The sequence below is a fragment of the Grus americana genome, chromosome 1, assembly GCF_028858705.1.
Source record: "Grus americana isolate bGruAme1 chromosome 1, bGruAme1.mat, whole genome shotgun sequence".
Taxonomy (NCBI): Eukaryota; Metazoa; Chordata; class Aves; order Gruiformes; family Gruidae; genus Grus; species Grus americana.
The window spans coordinates 76,072,960-76,094,427 of NC_072852.1; the positions used below are offsets into that span (position 1 = coordinate 76,072,960).

The 21,468-nt window shown below is 39.8% G+C and overlaps 1 protein-coding gene across 3 annotated transcripts in view; it reads left to right on the forward strand.

Annotated features, from left to right (window-relative positions):
- Positions 1-21,468, forward strand: part of RASSF8 (Ras association domain family member 8) — a 90,380-nt gene that overhangs the window by 37,844 nt on the left and 31,068 nt on the right. The window contains exons 2-3 of one of the 3 annotated variants that reach the window (XM_054845168.1): positions 3,739-3,837; positions 3,985-4,256. The exons of 1 other annotated variant lie outside the window; for it this stretch is intronic. The gene's annotated coding sequence lies outside the window, so the exon portion shown is untranslated. The remainder of the gene's footprint in view (positions 1-3,738; positions 3,838-3,984; positions 4,257-21,468) is intronic. One more of the 3 variants, XM_054845166.1, reaches the window with a different exon arrangement.

Below are 21,468 nucleotides of genomic sequence, written 5' to 3' on the forward strand. Positions count from 1 at the left end.
AAACAGGTTGACGGTCCTTATATTCTCCTAATAACATGTCTTGCTTGGATCGGTCTCCTCCCTACAGGCAAGAGCAGCAGCCAAAACAGGCTGATACAGGTACTGTTACTTTGGGAGCATGTGCTGCTTATCAATAGGGTGAGAAAGGACAGAGTAGTGAGCTAGCAGGGGGGACAACTATCTTCTCTCCACTGGTATACCCCTAAATTTTCTTGTCAATCTTTCTTATATTCCATTTTGACACTTGATGGGAAGTCACCATCTTGCACCTGCAGACCTTCATACCACAGGTATGATGAGACTTCAAGCAAGGATGCTGCTTACACTGATTTGTAACAGGGAAGGTTTTCCTTGCTAGGTGCCAAACACCAATCCCAGATTTATTTTTACGTAGGTCATTATATAGCTGCTGAAGGATAACTTTTGATTAACAGTGATGAGAAGTTAATCGGGACCATCTGACCCAGATGTGGTGGAAGGCCTCCCTAGCTCGCAGCACCTGATCTTCCTCACTACTTTGTCCAAAACAAACATACCTTTCACCACTACCTCAAGGCATTTACAAATTCATCTGTACTTTGGATATGGTGGTGTATCTTTTTAGACTGTGACCTCAAGGCTAATAATTCATGGTGGGGTAGGCTACATGTGATGTCTGCAGTCTTTCAGAATTGTCGTTACCTTGATAGAAACATAAGCTAACATTGTGTATCTCCCATTACCCCAAAGAACTGATCAAAATGTTCTGACCTTGTTAATACTACAGATGTGTCTCCTGGGAGATCATGACTCAATCTTTTGAGCCATATTTTTTTCCTTTATGGCTAATTGCTACTTAATTTCAAGAAAGGCAGAAAGGGCTTTCATTTTAAAGATTTCCTGCTTGTAATCAAGGATGCTGCTTTTCTGTATTGAAGAAAAAAAAACAACCAAACACAAAACCAACCAAACAAAAAACCCCAACAAAATCCCAAAACAAACCCACACCACAACCACACCACACCCTCCCTCAAAAAACAAAACCAAGCAAGACAAAAAAACAACCAAACAAAGACTTTTAGAAAGCTGACTTCATTCCTCTTTTTTTTTAATACTGATTCTCCATAAGGTCTTTTTCAGTGTCAAACTGCTGCTCTGCTGAAATGAAGTTCAGGAGAAACACAGATTACTTTAGTTCACATGAATTGGGACTCAGTTTTGGTCATCAAGTAAGCTATAGAACAACTGTGAAGGAAATAATACATACTTTAAGGTAAAAAGATTTGTTACAATGCTAATCCTATTTTCTTCCACGTGAATCGAAGGGTCACAGTTGCTTTGGAAATGTGTGACTGAAAGAGGCCACCTGAGTTTGTTGGCTTGACTGACTTCTCTCTGTTCCTGTATCATTTTGCATTTTAACATGTTAGGATCTCCTTCTGCAAGTACATACTGGAATTGGGGCTCCAGTCTACAAGGCTGCAGTTGTGAGAACAAAGAAGACTTCAGTATTTTCCTTGGGACTTCCATAAAATAAAATACATAAAACATCTCCATTAAAATGTCTGGATTGATGAAGGGAAGGGGGGAAAAAAAAGCCTTTTCCTCCAACAGTGGCTTGATTAATGGATTTATTGTTTGTACAGATTTTGTCAGGAAGCCATATGGCTTGAGGAAAACAAAGAGGAAATGGCTGATGTTGAGAATCTGATTTAATAGGGGTCCCTAAGGACAGAATGAGGCTCTTATTCTTACTCCTTCCCACTCAGTTTGCAAAGTGGTCTGAGAAGAGCTTTAGTGCTTCAATAGAGCTAAAGATAATGCGGCTCTGTTTGAGTGGAAGTGTCGGTCCCTGCTGCTGGATCAGCATCACAGCTACTCCATTCTCAGGTTAAAAGTTTGCTATTCTTTGCCTGTTGTGTAAAGTATTCTGGCGCAGTTAACAAGGAACAGTAACTGAAATGTTTACAACTTGTGTCTGGGCAGTTGGTCAGTTTGCAATAGGTGAAGACAACTTTAGCATCTTGAAGCTGAGCTCTTATAGTTTGGGGTGAGATAATATTTCTCTCCTCTGTACCTCTCCCTCCTCCAGCAAAATTCAAGTATATACATCTCTGGATTAACTGAGTCACCATCTGTATCCTACAACCAGATTTATTTTCTTAATCTAGTGTTTGTATGCGGGGACTGATAAGTAACTGTGGCTCTAGCACTGGTGTGCTTAACCTGATGTGGTGGGTTAAATGAATGTTCAGCATTGTCTATGCCTGTTTGACTCTAGTTATGACTACGTGGTGAATAAACCCAAGTAGAGAATCTCAAGCAATGTTCTATAACGTGACTGCAAGCAAATACATTAAGGACGTTTAACAAGCACTTCTTCCTCATGTGAAATTACAGCTCCTCAGCTGAGAGGCATAAATTCACCAAAAGCAGGTTATGGTCACTTCAGAGCTAAAGTAAAAGGCTCGTGTGAACCATTGGTAATTGTTAGCGGGTCCACAGAGTGGAAAGCACAAAGAAATCACGTCACAAAAACATATTCTGACAACTCAGGAATTTAATGAACATTGGTTTGTGAATGAAAGTTATATATTCAGCTGCTGGTGGTGAAAACGATTTGACGTGTGTCTGAGATCTCTGGAGCTCCTGAATGTCCTATTTTGAAAGTTTTGGCCATAATGAAAGTAGTAATTGCCCCTATGGGGCTTCAATGTGTAGTGCGTGTGGTCTAGTGTTTTACAACAGGCCAGTCCTTTCTTTCTGGATCTTTAAGAGGTTTTTGTTGTTTTCTGGACCCTTTATGGCATGTTTACGCTGGAGTTGGTACTCATTGAATCTTTTCATATAGCTCTGACAGGTACTAGGAGAACAAGTTTGTCTTGGCACAATCCAATGGCTGATAACAGTGGAAGAGGAGACACTAAAAGACTAGAAGAAAGTTTTCATGATTTAGATCTTCTATTTGGTGCTTCTGTCAAACTGTAAAACTCCCATTTAGTGCTACACATAATAGATATGTACCTTTAAAATATTATTCAGAAAGTCTTTGGTAGTGAAGGTTTAAAAGTAACCACTTCTCACATGTTCTCCTTGGCTGTGACATAGTATTAGGCAATGTTTGCAAGTCTGTCACAATGACACCATTAAACATCCTTGTAGTAAGCATCCCTTGCAAGCTGATTAATATTAGTCTTAATCAGCAGTTAGGGATTCGTTACCCTTTGCCTAGTTTGTTTGACTCGTTATGCATGCATTGGCCATGATTCACTACTGCAAGGGAGTCGCGGTATGCAGTTCAAGAGCACTTGGAGGTTTTTATGTCTGGAACATCTCCAGTTTGAGCATTATTTTCCTTAAAAAGAAAATTAGGAAAGAAGATTGTGAAATAATCTTCTAGATTTACAGTTTAGCAGTGGTAGATGCTCGTGACTACCTAATACAGTGCTTAGCTTTTCCTAGCGTTCTGGAAAGCTGTTGAAATGTTGTTTACCACACTTAGTTATTTATAGCAGGAAAATGTCACACCAGGTAGAAGAGGTAGCAAATTAAGTGCAGTATTCCATTTTTCTTTTGAACTAACTTTTAAAAAATAAAATACTACTTGTACATAGCAGGCTGGTTTATATCCATGCTTACAGGTGCTAGGTGAACACTGTGCTTTTCCAAAGCATTAAAGGGACGAGGAGGAATAGGACTTTACCCGCAAAAAGGTAGTTTTACTAATGGATAACGATGTTTAAATTTTTTTTCTTCTAGCAACTGACCTTGTCAGCAGAGTTGACACCTATGCCCGGAGTAGCAGCTTACGCTAAGCCCACTGCATAAGCAGACTTCTCTGTCTATCGTCATCTGCAGGTAAGAAGTTAAGACCAGAAAAACTTCAAATTAGAATTTTCTTTCTCCCTTCTGAAAATACTTGCACATAAAGCATGCCAAGAAGTCTAAAGCTTAAAGAACTTCATAAATATATATTCACCACTCCCCCTTTCTTCCTGAGGTTAGAAATCTGAGCAAGATCCCAACTCCCCTGCTCTGCGCAACATCTTTTTTCTCAAAACATTTGTGTGCTGGAGCAGACCTGCAACGGTCCTGCCAAGTTTCTCTCCTGTGATGATGTGATCTCCACGTATGTGCCCCCTCCAGCTGTGCAAGAGGGAGACCCAAGGCTAACCTGTCGGTGGGGAGTGTACCCTGAACGAGAAGAGACTCTTGTCCCTGGCTCCTCTGGTTGTCAGGTCATCTTGGGCAGCAGCTCCTGGTGCCAGCAACAGCTGGTAGGTGACTTGTAGGTCAGGCAGTCGGCAGTGGCTGCACATGGGCTTGGGGACATCAAGCTGCAGCTGCCTCTTGCATCATGCCATAGATTTGCTTTGAGCAGAGGGCCCCGATCCCCTTTGGTTTGATAGACTTCTTGATTTCACTTCATTTGGGGTGGGGGGCATTTTTTTCTTCCTTTCTCTTTTTTTCTTTTTTTGTTTTTAATCTTCAAATAGAGGTTCTGCGGGAGAAGTACTGTGATTGTGTAAAACACCCCCACCAACCCCGCAGTCCAACTGTTTCACATTCTTCATGTGAGTGTACACTTAAAACACTAATGCTGGATAAGAGGAAGTGTCCTCAGCTTGGCAAGTCAGACATTGCCAAAAATCCACAAGAGATGTCAGGAAAAGAAAACAGTAGCGGGTAATGTTTTTCCTGACTGTGATTAATTTTTGATATAGTTGAAATATCAGAATGTAGAATTCAATGCTATTAAAATAGATACTGTCAGATTACATTGCCATTACTTTTCATATTGCTTTGATTTTTGAGTCCTCTGGTTTACGATGTAAATGAAGTTAGTGAAGCAAGTGAGGGAAATTCACTCTGCTACCGTGTTCTGGAGCGTGACTAGAATGCAGTTTCTCCTCTGGCTTGTCACCATCTACAGGCCTTGCTTAAAGCTAATTTGTCTTATGTACCTATGTTGGCTTTTAAGTGGTAGACTTCTATACCAATCACACCACCTTGTGCATTTTTATGTATAGAATACCATTCCACAACTCCTTCTATTGCAAATATAAGATTTTGTAGTAGTATTCTATTGATAATTGAAGCAGGTGAGGGACCAATATAACTAAATAATAAATATATAATAATATACTTCAATCATGTACCAAAATGATGGCTTGTCTCATGTTTAAGCCCTGTGCATCAGAAGTATAGGCAAGCATGAATGCAGAGCAGTTTTTTCTTATTACAGGAAAGGCTGAAGCACACCACCATCGGTGGTTCTTCCAGCCCTGTAAGGATAGGCAGTAATATTGCATAACTGAAAGTACTTGCTCTCATTGTCCTTACTGTAGTGTAGAATGTTAACTAGTAGAAATATGTATACACACATACATAAAATGCAGTCTGTATACTATATAAGAACTTTGCTGAAGTGCAGCACGTGTGTGTATGCATATATACATATGTACAGCGTTAAAAAATGCTTGTTGTCTTGGAGTCTAGCTTTAGTGACTCACACTGTCTTAACTTGTCTTGTATTTGGGAGGTCTTCTTGGTTATTCATTAAAGCACTTTCAGTCTCACATTCTAGGCATGTTACGTATCTCTTTAAACCAATTGATCATTTCTAAAGCAGACATTTCCTGAGTATTAACAGCTGCCTGTAACCAACAACATATTCTTGCTAAAGAATATGATGATACTGTATGGTGGAGTAGTACCAGCAATGAAGATAGTCCTGTTGACTGAAGCAGCATGCAGAATTTATAAAGGCACAGGTCTCATTTTTCCCTAGGTGGCATTTAGCCAGAGTATGTATGTGTGTCTGTATATGTTAACCTGTAACTCCAGGAAACTGAAAATGTGGTGGTTTTGAGTCAACTTTTCTTCTGCCAAGTTAAAATATTTAAGTATTTGTTGTAACTATTATTTGAGTAAATTCCTTTCAGTGGAGCAAGTCTGTGGCTAGCTGCCAGGTGACTAGAGTGTCACTCCTTTATTTGTCACTTTGAAATGAGCCACGTGAGTTACGTTCTTTGATTTTATTGTATGAGAACAGGAGGTATGTGTCTGCTGAAAAGTTGTCAAGATGGTGCTTGTCCATCCTCTCATGGGGAGAGTTACTTATTTACCTTCACTTGTTTTGAATAAAACAATTTTTTTTTTCTTCATGAGCATCACTAATCTGATTTGTTGTTGTTACGTGATTTCACTTTGCTGTCTATTTTGGTGCATGAGACAAAGGGTCAGCTTGTAGTATGTGATTTATTAAAACATTTTTTCCTAGCTGAAATTATGAAGTCGTAATAGATTTTTGTACTTTGAAAAAAAAAAAATCCACTTTTATTCCGTTTCAATCAATAAATAAAATGAAGAAGAAAAATAACATTATAACCATGTATAAATCTGTAGTTCCCACATGTTTTGGATGGTCTTTGCAGTCAGGTTCCCTCATCTCAGAGAGAAGGCAATTGAACTGAAAAACACTTAGGAGAGTAGTAAGGATGATGAGAGATGTGAGCAATTTAGCAAATAAGACTTTTTAGTCCAAAAAGAAAAACGGTTTAATGTAGGAGGGAAGCCTACAAAATGATGAATAGATGAAGGACTTTATTCACTCTGGCAGCACAAGAACCAGTGGACATCAGATGAAGCTAATAGGAACCTAGTTCAGAACAAACAAAAAGCAGGTAGTTCTTCATACTGCAATAATTAGATCTGTGGAACTCCTTGCCACAAAGCTGTGGAGTATGAAGAGTGGAAGAGAAACCCTGTTGAGGCACCCATGAGTGCTGGAGTTGGGACCAGGTGGAAGCCAGCAGGGCCTTCAGGAGAATATTTCATAAAGTATTCTTGCAGCCTTTTTGTTCTTCCTTAGGCATTTGTTGTGACTCCTTTTACTTTTATGGGTTAGGAATTTTAATGTCCAACGTATTTCTTGTCTTCTAGCTTACAAAGGCAAGTCTCAATCTTTTCCACAATAGCATCAGTCAGGGTTTTGGGTCCTGCTCCATGTTCCTCCAAAGGGACGCTACCCTTCTTACCTTTGCTGTTTCTTCATGCAAGTCATATAGGAGAGCGCTCTTCCTTGTGCTGGGACTTTGTAGTGATGCAAGTTGTTTCCTTATGAATGTCATAGTCACAGTTGTAATTGCCTTTGAGCTGTTTACTCGCAAAGGTAAGCTGCTGCTGGCCAGAATAAATGGGTTTTATATGACCAGATGGTGAAAAAATCTTAGTCACCTTTAAGGGTGACAGATTATTTTTTTTCCCTCAGGGACTTCAGATACCTACCATGTAAGGTCAGTATCAGTGGCCTGCTTAGAGCGACGTCTCCAGCAGGGATTCAGGCTTACAGGGCTGGATGGACTTTTGGTCTTGGTCCAGTATGCCTCCTCCTATGATCTTCGGTGTTACAGATTCTCTGGGATTGTCTCTACAGCTTTGAAAAGTAGTAGCTCAAGACAAGCTTTTTTTGGTGAGCAGTCGGTGGTCCAGGACCCTTAGACACACTTAATGAAACTTTCAGTTAATCAGGTAGAGATGACTGAAATTCTACTTGATTTCAAAACAGAGGAGTGACTTTCTTTTGAGAAATTTTTTTCTTCTTCCACTACTTAAACTTTAAATGTGGAACGTGGACCAAAATAGACCTGCTTGAGAATTATAGACTTACTTTTTCTTTGAAGTTCAATGTAGGTCTAATGGCTCTCTAAATTGATTTAACTAGCACACAGTCTTAAATACAGTTGACAAAGCCTTAGTTTTGAGAGACGCTTCAGAGGCTTTCACTAGTAGCACACTACTTCATTTTGTTGAGTAGTGATATTACGTTTTCTGGGAAGCTCAATAAGCATCAAAAACAGACGTTGGTGTTTGAGTATTGAGACTTAATTTGTACCCTCCAGCTGTGAGTAACTGCCAGAGTGTTTTGTGGCCCGTGTTTGTCATGAAGTAGACGTCTTTGACCTTCCTGAGCTGGAGAGAAGCTTTTGCTTCTGGCTGGACTAAAAAACCTGCGTGCGCTCCCTTCCAGAACCGTACTTCTGCCATGCAAGCAGGATGGAATTTCATCTGAATGTCCCAGGTCACGCATCAGAAAATATCTGTTATTGATCTCATGATTTTCCCCCTTCATCTTTGCTGCTAGTATCTATTGAAAAAAATGAAGAGATGGGACAAGTTCCTGGGTGCTCTCTAAAAAGATCTCTGGTTCAGGGAGAGTTTTTCTCTGACATGCCAGAAGTTCTGGTTAAGGCGAGAAATAATCTCAAAGGAAACGTGCTGCCTCTCACCTTTTCATTGCTTCTCTTGCACGTTTCAACTTACTGTCTATACGCCTTTCTCATACTGTCTTTGGATTGAGTCAGTACAGGAAAAAAAACCCCAAAACCACAAAACCAAAACAAGATTGCTCTGACAGTTTTATCACTGAAATCCTTGCATTTTGCTGCATTCTTTGGGTTACAAGAAATACTTACCTCTTCTGTCTCTCTATTCCGCACTCCGGAGTTGAAGACTGCACAATGTACCTCTTGTTCCCATGCTGTCTGTGTTGCAGCTCTTTAATGACCTTGCACTTGTTCAGACTGGTGGGATAGCACAGCTGAAGTTGAAGATACAATGACGTGTGCCTCAGTTCCTTTCCTTTTCCTCACTTGTTCACATTTTACACACTTACTACATATAGCTTCTTGCTTTCTCATTTAAGGCTTCTTTTTCTTCCCTTTCTTATTGTCCTATGTAAATCTGTCCTTACATAAAGCTCAGATCTTGTATCTAGATCTAAATGTTTTGTTTATATTTGCAGCACCAGTACTTCAAGTTTCTGGAATGCATTTAAAGTTGAATACTATGACTATGTTTCTGAGGAAATATATGGGTCTTGTGTTTTTTTTTAAAAAAAAAAAAAAGTCCTACCAGTGGTTTTTCAGAATTGGGATTCATCGTTTTCTTGGCAAGGGAGGGCAAACTGAAAACGGAATGTAAGTGGAGACAGTATGTCTGGAAACAAGGACAGAAGTATTGATAATAAATGGTATGTGTGGAAATGCCACTTACATGAAGAGACAGGAAAGCCTAGCTGCTCTGCTTCAAAAATGTTTGATTCTTTTTTTACTACCTGAGACATGCGTTGCTGCATCCAAGCCCTGAGTGTTGCAGACAAACCATTTTATACTTTTTTTCATTAATTTATTGAGTTTTGGCAAATTTTACATCCTTTCCCTGCTCTGCTTGCTGGGTTGGCTTTTTCTGTAGAGGAGTGAAAAGATGGGATTGTGCGTTTTCCGTGGACTCTAAAGTTAACCTGACTGACCTTTTTGAGGCCACAGTTTGTTTTTTATTGTTTTACTGATCACTAGGGAGTTCTGCAATATTCTAATCATTGTAGTAGCAAGATGTAGACGACCTCACCTAATGGGTGTTTAATGATACACAGTCATTAAACATTTGAGGGGAAAAATATGTGCATATTGCCCAACTTCTACCAACAGCTTAAAGTTTTTTCCACTTGTTTTCATAGCAATAAAAAAAAATACAGTTTTCTGAACCTGCAACTGCAAAGATAGTATTGATTTTTGCTCTAACTGCAATGCAAATTAGTAATTTCTCTCTCTGGCAGGAAAGAAACTCTGCTTTTTGGAGGCATGTCATTCCAATACAATCTTTTTTCTTTTTTCCATGCAAGTTTGGCAGTTCTGTAGATTGCTTCCTACAAAGGATAGCTTCACAATGTTTAAAAATGAGAATTTCTAGGCTTTAAAGAAATAAAAATTTACCTTTTGAATTGTAGTTGTTAAGGAAACATGCTTTAGTAATTGATATCTTGAAGTGAGGAAGAAAAAATAGCAGCTAAATGGAGTCAAATTTAAAGTCTATCTTGTTTGTCAAGTTGCAAAAATCTCACGAATACCTTCAAGTTAATATTCAGATCATTTGTCACTAAATAGGAAGAGAAATGTGGATGCCTGTCTTCACTCTTTAAGCCTAGCTTTGTACTTTTAAAAGTACTTTCAGACTTCTTTTGTGTAACCTCTCCTGGGTCTGAGAAGGCTTCTAATTGAAGTCTTAAAGCTTCTCCAGGGAGCTGTAGAACCCCACACAGGTTGTCACAGAGCTGGCCAAGCCTGACACCTGTCACCTGCGACAGGATTATTACGTTTTGGACAAAGCATCCCTTTGAATTCCATAGCAAGGCTTTGTTTCTTCACAAAAAAAGGCTGAAAGCCCATGTGCTTTCAAACGAAACCAAAAGGTTAAGACTCCAGATTTCTTCTAAAAACAAATATTCTGTGGTTATGTGTGTGTCTCTGTGCTGGGTGAGGAAACTGTTATTTTCAGTTCTCCAGCAAACTCCTTTTCAAAACAGAAAAATTAAAAATTAAGGGGTGTGGGGTTTTTTTTACACACACACACCTTTTTTGGGGGGTTTGGGTTTTGTTTGGTTTTGTTTCATCCCCAGGCTTTCCCATCAATTTGGATTATCACTAAAGAAGCAAAGGGTTAGACTGCCAGAATTCATTGCGTTGTATTTTTGTTTAACAGATCAGTGGTGAGCACACTTCTCAGTAAGGTTCAAGCCTCTCCCTTGCCAGAGGGCATTTGAACAAGATTTCCTAAGCTGAATCTACTCACTCTGGTACCCTGAGACAGTTTGCTTCTCTTTTGACTGACAGCTGCGTATTTGGGAGATTCCTGGGGTTCAGAGTCCCTGCTGCTTAGTCATGCACGTGAAATTACAGGGTGTCTGGAGTGGTTTTCCTCAAAATCCTGTAGCCTGATGATTAGCACAATTTCTTGGGGCATAGGAGATCCTCATCTCGGGGATTTTTTTTGTTGTTGTTTTTTGTTTTGCGGTGTGGGGTTTTTTGTTTTCTTTTTTTATGAAGATCTCTTCAACCAGGGTGTTGGCAAGAAACTGGTATATGCAGTTGTGCACTTACGGTCTTTTACTAAGTAAAAATATGTAGTTTTAGCACAATTACTCGATCTGAAGTCAGAACATAGTTTAGGAGGTATATAATTTTATTACGCTTCTGCTCTGATTTGGAGAAGGGTCATATTTTTAAAGATGTTTGTAGTCAGATCCTTGCTCTCAAAAGGCATTACGTGTATGCTTAATTTTCCCATGAATCTACCAGTATGTATGAAGCGAAGCACGTGTTGGAGCCTCGTTAGGCTCTCTCTTTGTGTTCACGAGTGGAAAATAAGATCTGTAAACCATGATGGTCTTTATAGATTATTCAGTAAAGATTTGCAATATGTGTTCTCTTACCATGTCCAGGAACCTTACTTGAAAGGTACAAACTCCAATACTGTTATGCTAACCTAGTATTGTAATATATTTCATTAGTAGTTTGCTGTTATTAGTTGAAACAGAGATACCTTATTCTGGAGCAGACTTGGACAATAGATGCTTAATTTTCTTGGCAAGCTTTTTGATATAATAGGTAAAAAGAGAGTACCTAAAACATAGCTGCCGTGCATACGCCCGCTCTTCTTCCCCATGCTGGAAAAAGTTATGAGACGTTATTTAGATGTTCTTAAAACCCTGTCTATCTAAACAGGAAAACGGATAATGACTCTGCTCGAACAGGGTTTTTGGTAAATGGGGAGAGGGGTGACTGTACAGCGATGCTCATTTGTGGATAGGTTTGGATTTTTTTTTTTCTCTGAAAATAATGCTCTTCCATATGTTTTTTAACTTGGTTTAGAAATGTAAGACTTTCAGAAATGCACTTGATTTTGAGAGGCTCAGACAGGGTCAGATAGCTGTAATCGTACTTGAAGAGAAAATCCTGTTAGCGTGCTTTCTGTAACACAAATTGTTTTGATGATTGGTCCTGGTCATTTAATTATATAAACATCAGAAGACTTGCATCTGAAGTAAATACACAGTCAGGAAGCTGAAACGTGTTGTTCTACTAACGGTCTTGTCAGGATGATGCTTATTTGCTTTGTTTAAGTATTTCCAAGTATAATCTAAAATAGATGGAAGAAGCTTGCTAGACTCGTAAATATAGAAACACAGGCTTTATTCAAGAAATTTAATGTAGCAATTAATATGGCCTTGGCGTTTTAGTGTAACCAGTGACAATAATGGTTTTCTTTCAGATCAGACATGTTGGGCAACGGGGAGTTGTTCGGTTTTGGAGGTGGGCAATGATCTGGCAGTGGCTTGTTTCCCAGCTAGCTGTAAACTCTGTGAGTGGCCCGTGCCTCTCCTCCCTTCCACACGACTGCACGCTCCATCCCTTTCTTTGAAATAAAAGTCATGGCGTACAAGTGAATGCAAGAACCATGAGATATATTAAATTACATCTCTTATTAACTTGTGGTGTTGGCTTAGTTCTCAACTCTCTCAGTAAACTGGTATGGTTTTCTTGACGTCATTGTGTGAGCCGTATTAAGGGTGAAGCACTGCTCATACCTCTCTGTCACTGAAAGCGCTCTGGCAGTCCAGATCTAAAGCACGTGTAGGCTCCTTTCTGCCGTGCCATATGTTAGTGATGTATTCATCACTATGGTTTGCTGGTCAATGTGCTTGTATGCGCTTTAGCTCAGCTCCTGATTTTGCGTATGTGTAGGCAGTGCAAGCTGAGGTACAAATCAATGCACGTGGTAGTACAGACTCTCAAACTAAGATGCGACAAAAATGCTTTTGCGGATTTCTTAGGTATTTTTATGTGCTTTATGTGCATGTTAACAGGGTTGTTTCAGCCACGAGAAGTATCTTTGCCAAACGTAGCATTATCAGAGATTTTCAGAAGGCTTTGCATAATTTATTTATTGATTCTGAAAAACAACACAGTGTGGGAGTCCTTGTCAGATAAAGTCATAAATCTTTGCCTACTATTCAGAACATGCAAGCTATGTAATTCCCTCTCCCCTACACGTACTTTTCTCACCATTTTCGCGTAATCACAGAAAGGCTGGAAGGGTCCTTTGGAGGTCACATAGTCCAGCATCCTGCCCAAGCAGAACCATTACCAACACAGTATAAAGTCAGCTGTGGATTTGGTCTGGCCATGTCTTGAAAACCTATAGGGGTAGAAGTTTTCACAACCAGCCTTTCTAACCTATTCCAGGGCTCCCCTACCCTCCCAGAAAATAATTTTTTCCTAATACCCATTTTGAATCTCCATGCTATCCCTGGTCTTCAGAGCTCTTTGGTTGCTGGCGGGAATGTTCTGTTCTCCCACCCTAGCATGCTGGGTCCTGGGGGAGTTAGTACTCTCTAACTTCCAATCAAAATGTCTTAAGGTGCTTCTCTTAACAGAGTAATGACTAAACAAAAATATTTGTAGTAGTACTGCTAACCTAGCTTCTGATAAATATGTGTAATGAAAGCTTTTTGGTAAGATTTTAAGACTATTTTGCGTCTTGGTATTGAAATCTACTTCAGAATTTGGTGAGGAAAAGAAATCTCCCTTCTTTGTTTATTTTGTATCAGAAAGACTAACCTTGTAGGAAAAAGTACAATGGTTTTACCAGAAGAAAACAAAGGAAAAGGGCATCAGCAATCTCTAGTTCGATATCTTCAAAATACCCTTAAAGAGTTTCTGTAGAGGGTTGGGGTATTTTGGGGGGGCGAGGAGTGAGTCTTTGCTGTCTTCATAGCTAAAGAGCCTCATCCTTTCTTCACTGGAGCATAGCTCTACATAATATAAAACTTAAATGTGAATGCAGGGAATCCCTAGAAAAATAACTTGTAACTAGCAGTAGTTTCCATCTCACAGCTCGTGTTTTCTGAGGTAGGAGAAAATATAGATTTCTGTGAGTAACATATTAAACTTTCAATTTTCAATTCCACAGTGGGTATATCAATCTTACTCTGCGAGTAGTTGATGCAAAAGCTATGGCTAAACTGAAAAGAGAACTTTATCTGGAAAATACAGGTAGTAATGCAGTTTCACAGTGGAAGATCAAATGCCTTTACTTTTCTGGGAGATGTGTCAAGAGTACCTACAGAATTACTTAAATCACCAACTTCTTTGCTGTCTCAGTGCCAGTAACATGTTATGGAAGTGCTTCACAGGTAAAGAATTATAGAGGTCTTAAAATGACATGGAAAGGGAACTGTATGTCATAGACTATCACAAATAGTTTAGATTGTCTTGTAACTGTGACATGTTAGGTCTGTTCTGTTAGAGATTCTAAATTGAATCCATCACTTTTTTAATATAAAATCTGAGATATGTGTAGTATTATTAAAATATTCTCTTGAGTTGCAGTAGACCCCTTTGCAGTGGTATAAAATGGATATAAAGGCATGTGCACACATTATAATAGCATAACCTTTTCCTAGGTATACCAGCAACACTCTACCTGCTAAGTTTGCACAGAAAATTAGGAATAATGAGATAAAGTACTTATTAGTCAAACAGATGTGGTATCCACTCACTTGAAAGCTTGTAGGAATGTTCAAGATAGTGCGATTATCTTTTAATTTTTTTAAAATAAAAGTAAAGTAGCAATAGTTCCTCCTAAAGAGAGTTTCGAAAACTGCCATCTGCCCTTCTGTATGAAACTGCAGAGGCAAATTGGAGGTTGAGCAGTGCATGCTCTTGATAAGCTTGGGCAAGTGGTTCTGATGCCAAAATCCTTAGTTTTAAGCTAGGAAGATTTGCACATCTCAGTGTTCCCTTAGCGGTTCTGTTTGGTTTTCATTACGTTCACTTCGCTATTTAACAAAACTTTTGTCTCTCAGTGCTTTACCCTGCACTCCGCGCTAGCTGACGTTTGGCCTACTTGGATTGATTCCTCTATTAAGCGAGAGGAAGGTTGTGACTGTCCAACAGCTTTAGATTATAAGCTCCACTGGCAGTGATTTATGCTGAACTGGATTGGAATTGAATTAAGGTTTCCTATTTTTAATTAGGCTTTACACTGTATTTTAGTGTTTCACACTTTCTTCAGCTTTCTCTTGCTGCAATGAGCAAATACCTGGGCGTAATTAGTCATTATGACCTGTTAGCTGATTTTTATGTTCTCTCAGGAATCATGCAGGGGAGATTTGGAGTGCGGGGTTTGGAGGATTTTTGAGTGCCGATGCTGGCTAAATAGTGAGACTGTAGATTGCCCTCTGCAAGAGGTTTCCTGTAGTCTCTACGCAAGCATTGCCCTCAGCCAATTTAAGGATCTTGGAGCCTGAAGCTCAGTCTACACCTTCACTGGTGCAATTTTCACTTCTTTCCACATGTTCTTGCTATAAGCTGGCACTAATGTCACAGGACATAAGTAGGTTAAGAAAGTTTTGTGCAGATTTCATAAGCTCTGTGTTAACAAAAATTTTTTCAGGCTGGACTATTTCAGAAGCTTTCGGGCAAATCTGTTGTCTTTCAGCGAGTGTGGAAATAAGGTTGTTCTGTAGTAGACTCCTGCCATTTGAGAAAACAAGTGCTTTCTACTGGGCCAAGGCAACATCCTTGGCACTTCTGTCTGACAGAGACAACTTCAAAGTTAAAAGTAACCATAGATTAGATAACTAGGGTTGGGCTTCAAGGCAAAATCCTGTTTCATAAAGTACTTGAAGGGCAACTTGACCTCTGCAAAAAAGCTTGCGGGTTTTGGTTTTGGGGTTTTTGTTGTTGGTTTTTTAAAAAAAGAAAAAAATCCACAAAAAAAGACTGGAGCCTGAACATTAACTACCGATTATATTGTACTGCGCTCTACGTTTCCTCTCATCTTGCAACATCACAAGGAGAAGCATGAGCAGAAGCAAGAAATCCTAATATTTACTTGTTAGCATAACAGGACGGAAGGCTTAACTGTTCTCACTGCTCCCTGGATGCTGAAATCAGAACTTAATAACATTTTCTGGTGCTGATTCAGTCAGTCAGTCTTACTTGATCCACAACTTAAAAGTTGCTTCAGGTAAGCTAAACACTATTTAACTTCCCGGTTAATATGCATGTGTTTGTTTTAACTTGCCCTTGTATGTTGACAGGCAAAAAGAATCATGAAGCAATTTAGGATGGAGAGAACTTCTTAGACTGGACTAGATGTTCCAGCACTTGTCCAAAGCATGTCCCAAAATGAAGCTGATAAACTGTTTTGCTTTGGAGTGTGCTTGCTTCCAAATTTGCTGTCCCCATGATATACTAAAATATTGAAAATCTAAAAGATTATCAGTGAATTATGTTTTCAGTTTAGTGTGAAGATGTGTCTGTCTTCAGGCTTTCTTTCCTCTCTTGGGTTAATGCTTTCAGAATACTAAATGATTGGGGTTTTTTCATAAAAGTTTAACTTTTTTTTTTACTATTAACTCATGCAGGAGTATACATCTGGTCCTGGTTTTAGTCACTGCTGGTATTATAGAGTGTTTGCGAAGATGGCTTTTGTATTTCACCCTCTGAAAGTTAATCTAAAATTTGCCCGGTGGTACTGTACTGGAGCCCCCGGTGCACGCGTTTCCCTGTGCTGTGGGAGACATACAGCGTGAGCTTCCCGAGTTCTCCTCTTTGCCGCCAGGACTGTGCGTGCATTTCTGTGAAAGCATTATATAAAATACAAACTCTGTAAGCAGTATTAAGAACTGAAAATTGTTCCATACCATGAGAATGCCTTTAATTACCGGATTTGTAGAGCTAAAATCCCTCTTACATTTTCTGCAGTCTCACGTATATTGGGGGTTTTTTGTTTGTTTCATGACAACAACAGGAATGATGCATGCCATCATCTAACATAATACTTATTTGAAAGTAAAAGATGGGGTTCGAAGCCCTTCAAACGAAGAAAAGTCTAGAACCTGGCTCTCCCACTTCAGAGGTAAATGCTCTGAGCTACCACATATAGTCTCCTCCTCGTCCCTGGGTCTAGTATTCAAATCCAAAGGAAAGAATTAGGTACTAAAATTCCTGAGAAGGACTTTGAGCTGTGACTATTCCCTCTCCTCACCCGGTCTGACTGAAGAGCCTGGATGTGAGAGAGATTCATTTGGAGGTGCATATGTCTCGGGGGGGTTTGGGCACACCAACACTTGGTGGCTGTCCATCAGTATTTACCTCTGTCCTTGTGCTGCACTGAGTAGGGAGCCCAGGCGCTGCAGGTTTTATCAAGTCCATTCCCGGAGCCCAGAAAGAACATGGCAATGTCCAGCACGCCGCCCGTAAGGAAGTCTTGCTCTCGGTCTGTGTTTACCAGAGAATGTAACCCTACAGAGTTACATCCAGTTTGTGTCATTGATTTCTGTCTTAAATACTGCTTTATAAAGCTTTCCTGTCCATTCTGGAAGTCGAGTACTATCACTTGCAGTTTGGTTTCAAGCCTGAAACCATGTTGCTCAGGTACCCGTTCTGACACTGTTATTCTAAATATTAGTGTTCAAAGCGCTTGTGCAGCAGTGGATTTACGCTCTGCTGCAGAGGTAAGAGCTCGTACCCCCCCACTTTGCTTTTGCATTTCTGCAAGTGTAATGTTGGAGGGGTGACGGCACGCAGAAGAAAGCATTAGAACTCAAGCAAAGCTAGTATCTGACCTTTTTTTCCTGCAGGTTTTCTTAGCGTGTTTATCCTTAAAAGTATGTTTTGACAGAGTGCAGCAGTTATTGTGCAGCTGACAGTGGATTACAATATTGTTTGTTTAGGATTCAGAAGCCTAGTATTAGATTGCTTCTTGTCAGCAAAGTGCAGGATATACCACATGGTGTCGGCACATGGAAACAGTATGACTCCAGCCCTGGCAGCGGAATTCAGATAAAGTGATACTGTTCTCCAGCTTTTTTATTTCTTCAGTAAAAAGCATGAAATTATGTGAGTATAACTTTATACCGCAGTTGAACGTGCAATAACTTTGTGAAAGCAAAGATTTCAGAAATAGCACGGTGGTATTATATTCTGTCTCCGAATACACCTAGTATTAAAGCGCTACTAAAGCAAGAAAGTATATTACTAACATTGAAAGCTCTCAAGTTTGGTTAGTTCAGCCAAAATGTTTCAGCTTCCTGTATCTAGGATCCCAGTGAGCTTTTGTAAGGGGAAGGACTGCAAATAGTTGAACAAGCAGGACTTCAGCTCCAAAGTTGTTTTTAATTAAAGGCTTTCTCTTCTGCGGACTACTCCCACATAGAGGGTTGGAAACTCATAAGTTTTCATGCATGGATTTTTTTTCTTTATTCCCCTGGGAGGACAACAGACTTGACCACCTACAAATGATGCAGATATTGCAGTGAAAGCCAACTCATTCCTCTCCAGGCAGAGATTGGTTGGGAAAGGAAATAAGAGCTGAGAGTTTTGATTGAACTTGTCTTCTTGCAATCCATGTGCAACATGATTTCATTTTACAGAGAAATCCAAACTACTGCTATCTGCTGTTGACCGTGCTGGTTGCATACGCACAGATGAATTCTCGGGCAATGATAGTAGCTGTTCCAGGTCAAAGTTTAGGCTGGTCAGTATGTCGAGGAGGGAATTGCACTCAAATTCAGGTTATGGTGAAAACGCATTAAAAGTGACCTTACTGTGATCTTTAGGTCAGGGGACTGGATTTCTTCCACTGAGAGCAGGTTTAATCCTCTCTTTTCAAAATGTTGCTGAACTATGTTGCTTCTAAAAGCAAAAGAGGAAACCAGTCAAAACTTTGTGATTGGAACATTGTGAAGAGCTTGTTCTTATCAATATCAGTATGTAGCTGTCACAGTCCATACGGATCCCTCAAATTTATAGGACAAATACTCTGTAAGTTAAGCTTTACTTTATGAGCTTATTAGGAAAGAAAACAAAGACGATAAACAAGGGTTTGGTCCCCTTTGTACAAACTAGTCTAATAGGTGACTTCACTAATTCATCACTTAATTCATGAGGTTTCTAACTCACAAGTTCTCTAATCCATAACTCGCAACTCGCACCTATGAGCACAATGGTTTCCTAGCCGATGGGGAGAGGGCTCCTCCTTTCTCCTCCATCATTGTGCAGGCATCCCGTGTATCACACCAGGAAGCACAAAAGCCTCAGCAGTCCAGCTGCTGTTGGATCTGCTTCAACAGCTTTTTTGGGTAAGCTGATGTATTTATACCTTCCAGCTTGGAAGTTTGGGCTATACCATTTCCAGGAGTTAGCAGATTCTGAAGCAACTGCCAGACAGCCAGTATGCAAGGATTATGGCTGCAGGTGACAGCAAGCTGCAGATGATAATGGCTGCATAATGACCTTTGGCTCTTTGTGGCCACCGCGTCCTGCCCACGTGTTGCCCTTGCTTTGACCTAATGGCACTGCTGCCAGCATACATCAGGCCTTAGCGCGAGCTGTGTGTTAGCCAAAATCTGAGCAGCGGTTGAGTGAAGAGTCATGCTAGCTTGTAGACAGCACAGCTGAAAGTGTCTGCTCGGGGCTCAGGGACGGTCTGGGATCGTCCTGTTCCCTTGCAGTCCTTCCCTTCAGGGTCGTGCAACTGCGTCTCTACAGAACATGGCCGTTTCTGAACAGCAATACCTTTCAAAGGACTTCAGCGTGGGATGCCTTTATGTGCACAGCTTGCTGCCTATGCAACAACATTCCGCCCTAAAATGATAAAGGTTTGAGCAATCCAGTTCTCCTGGTTTTGAATGGGTATAGACACATCGAGAGGCAGGATGATGAAATGCAAAGAACTGCCATTGCAAATTCTGTTACAACGCCCAGTTTGCCATACTTGGTTTCTAGCAGATAACCGTTAAATTATTGTAACCTTCTTAATACGTTACCCATATAGTATACAATAGCCTTTATACTAAAGTTAATCATAACAATTGCATGTGTTGTCTGTACATCTACCAAGCTGCAGGATGTATTTTCAATTATTATATTGCCTTATTCTGCTATTGCGGAGGTTGCTCAGCTCTGTCCATGCCAGTGGCTGCGTTGCTTATGCCGTAGAAGAAAAGAAGGAGAAAAGGAGAAGGGAGAAGATTGTGAAGACTTAAATTAATGTTGTTTCCAGAACACTGTTATTTGCATATTGGACTTTGTTACAATGCAATCATTTTGTGAGGAGGGATGGTGACACTAGAAGCTGTTTCTGTGAGATGAGGAGGAGAGAAGAAAGCAGGAGGAGGGTTCTTTAGGTGACTAAATTGCCAGCTGTTCCTTGGAAAAAATTGAAGCTCGGTCATCTAAAACAATTAACACAAAGATTGTTTGCCCTTAGAATGAGAATATGCAATGAAAACCTTAAGCATAAGACAAACAGAAGATGAGGATCTTGGTAAATGAGATCAAAATTCTGAGTCACTGAAGTACATCTGGTTTAGGCCATTCCATTTGAGGTGTTTGAAGTGATTAAAGTTGCAGGGCCTGAGGCCTCAGCGCTCTCTGGAAATTAAAGCCCCTTGAACATATGAAACACATAGATTATTCACATAGCACATGTTTCTTAAATTAGTTGCTATTGAAACCCTAGGCCTTTATTGTCACCTCTTCAGTAATCGGATGTCGCAAGGACTTGTACTGGTGGGGTTTTTGTTTTTGTTTTAAGATGGCCTGCATTACATGCATATAATGTAAAACTCAGTTGTGCACTCTATTTTCAATGGAAAACCAAGAAAATTTGATATACAACTGTGCTAAAGATGGCCAAACCACAGAACGTTGAATTGTTCCCCAGGATTGCTAGTGCCTAATACCTTCTTTAGAGGAATAGATACCTTTTTAATAAAGATGTTTAGAAGCACATGGGTAATTTGGACATTGATGTTTAATGTGGCTTTTCAATTTGCTCATTAAAAAAAACAAAACAAAACTTTAACTCTCTTTTCTGATATATTGTACTTATGTAATTGATTTTTACTTTAAATGTCATGTTTTGCATGTCTGGACTCCATTAACGCTTTTTATTTTAGATAATTTTAGGTCTTTATTTGTTCACTGTCTTATGAGTAGCAGAAACTTTCTGTAGGCACTTTGTCTTGAGTTCTTTCCAGGATTTAGATTGCTTGCTAGGTAATTGTGCTTAATAAGCCATTCTGGCCTCCTAACGTTACCTGGTATTGTACACTTCCATAGCTGCATATCAATAAAGATTAGAAATCCCAGCAACCTTCTTTTAAAAGAAAACCAGCCAGGCTTTTTTTTGTTAAGCTCTCTCACAAAGTTCTAAATCCTGTCCATTAACTCATTCACTGCTGCTGATGGCTAATAGCTCTCCAGACTGCACAGCCTGTCCTCCATGTTTCTGTGGAGAGGAGGAGTCCACAGAAATGGATACTGGGTTGTGGTTTTTTTCAGTTTGGTAAAAGAGAGCAGTGGAAACTAAAAATGTCCTAATTGGATCTTCTGATTTTTTTTTCTTGTTTCAAAAAAGAAACACAAACTAGGCTTCATACTTCATAAGCAGTATGATGGTAGCCCAGAGAGTACAGGAGCACCTCAGCTCTTACCACAGCATTACTGAGCAGCCCAGATGCTGTTTTGTTTAATTTGGACTGTATGTTCTTCAGTACCAGTGCCTGGCGTACCAGGCATCTCATAATTAAGTTCAGAGACATATGGTGAAGATCCACTGTGATAGGAGGAATGA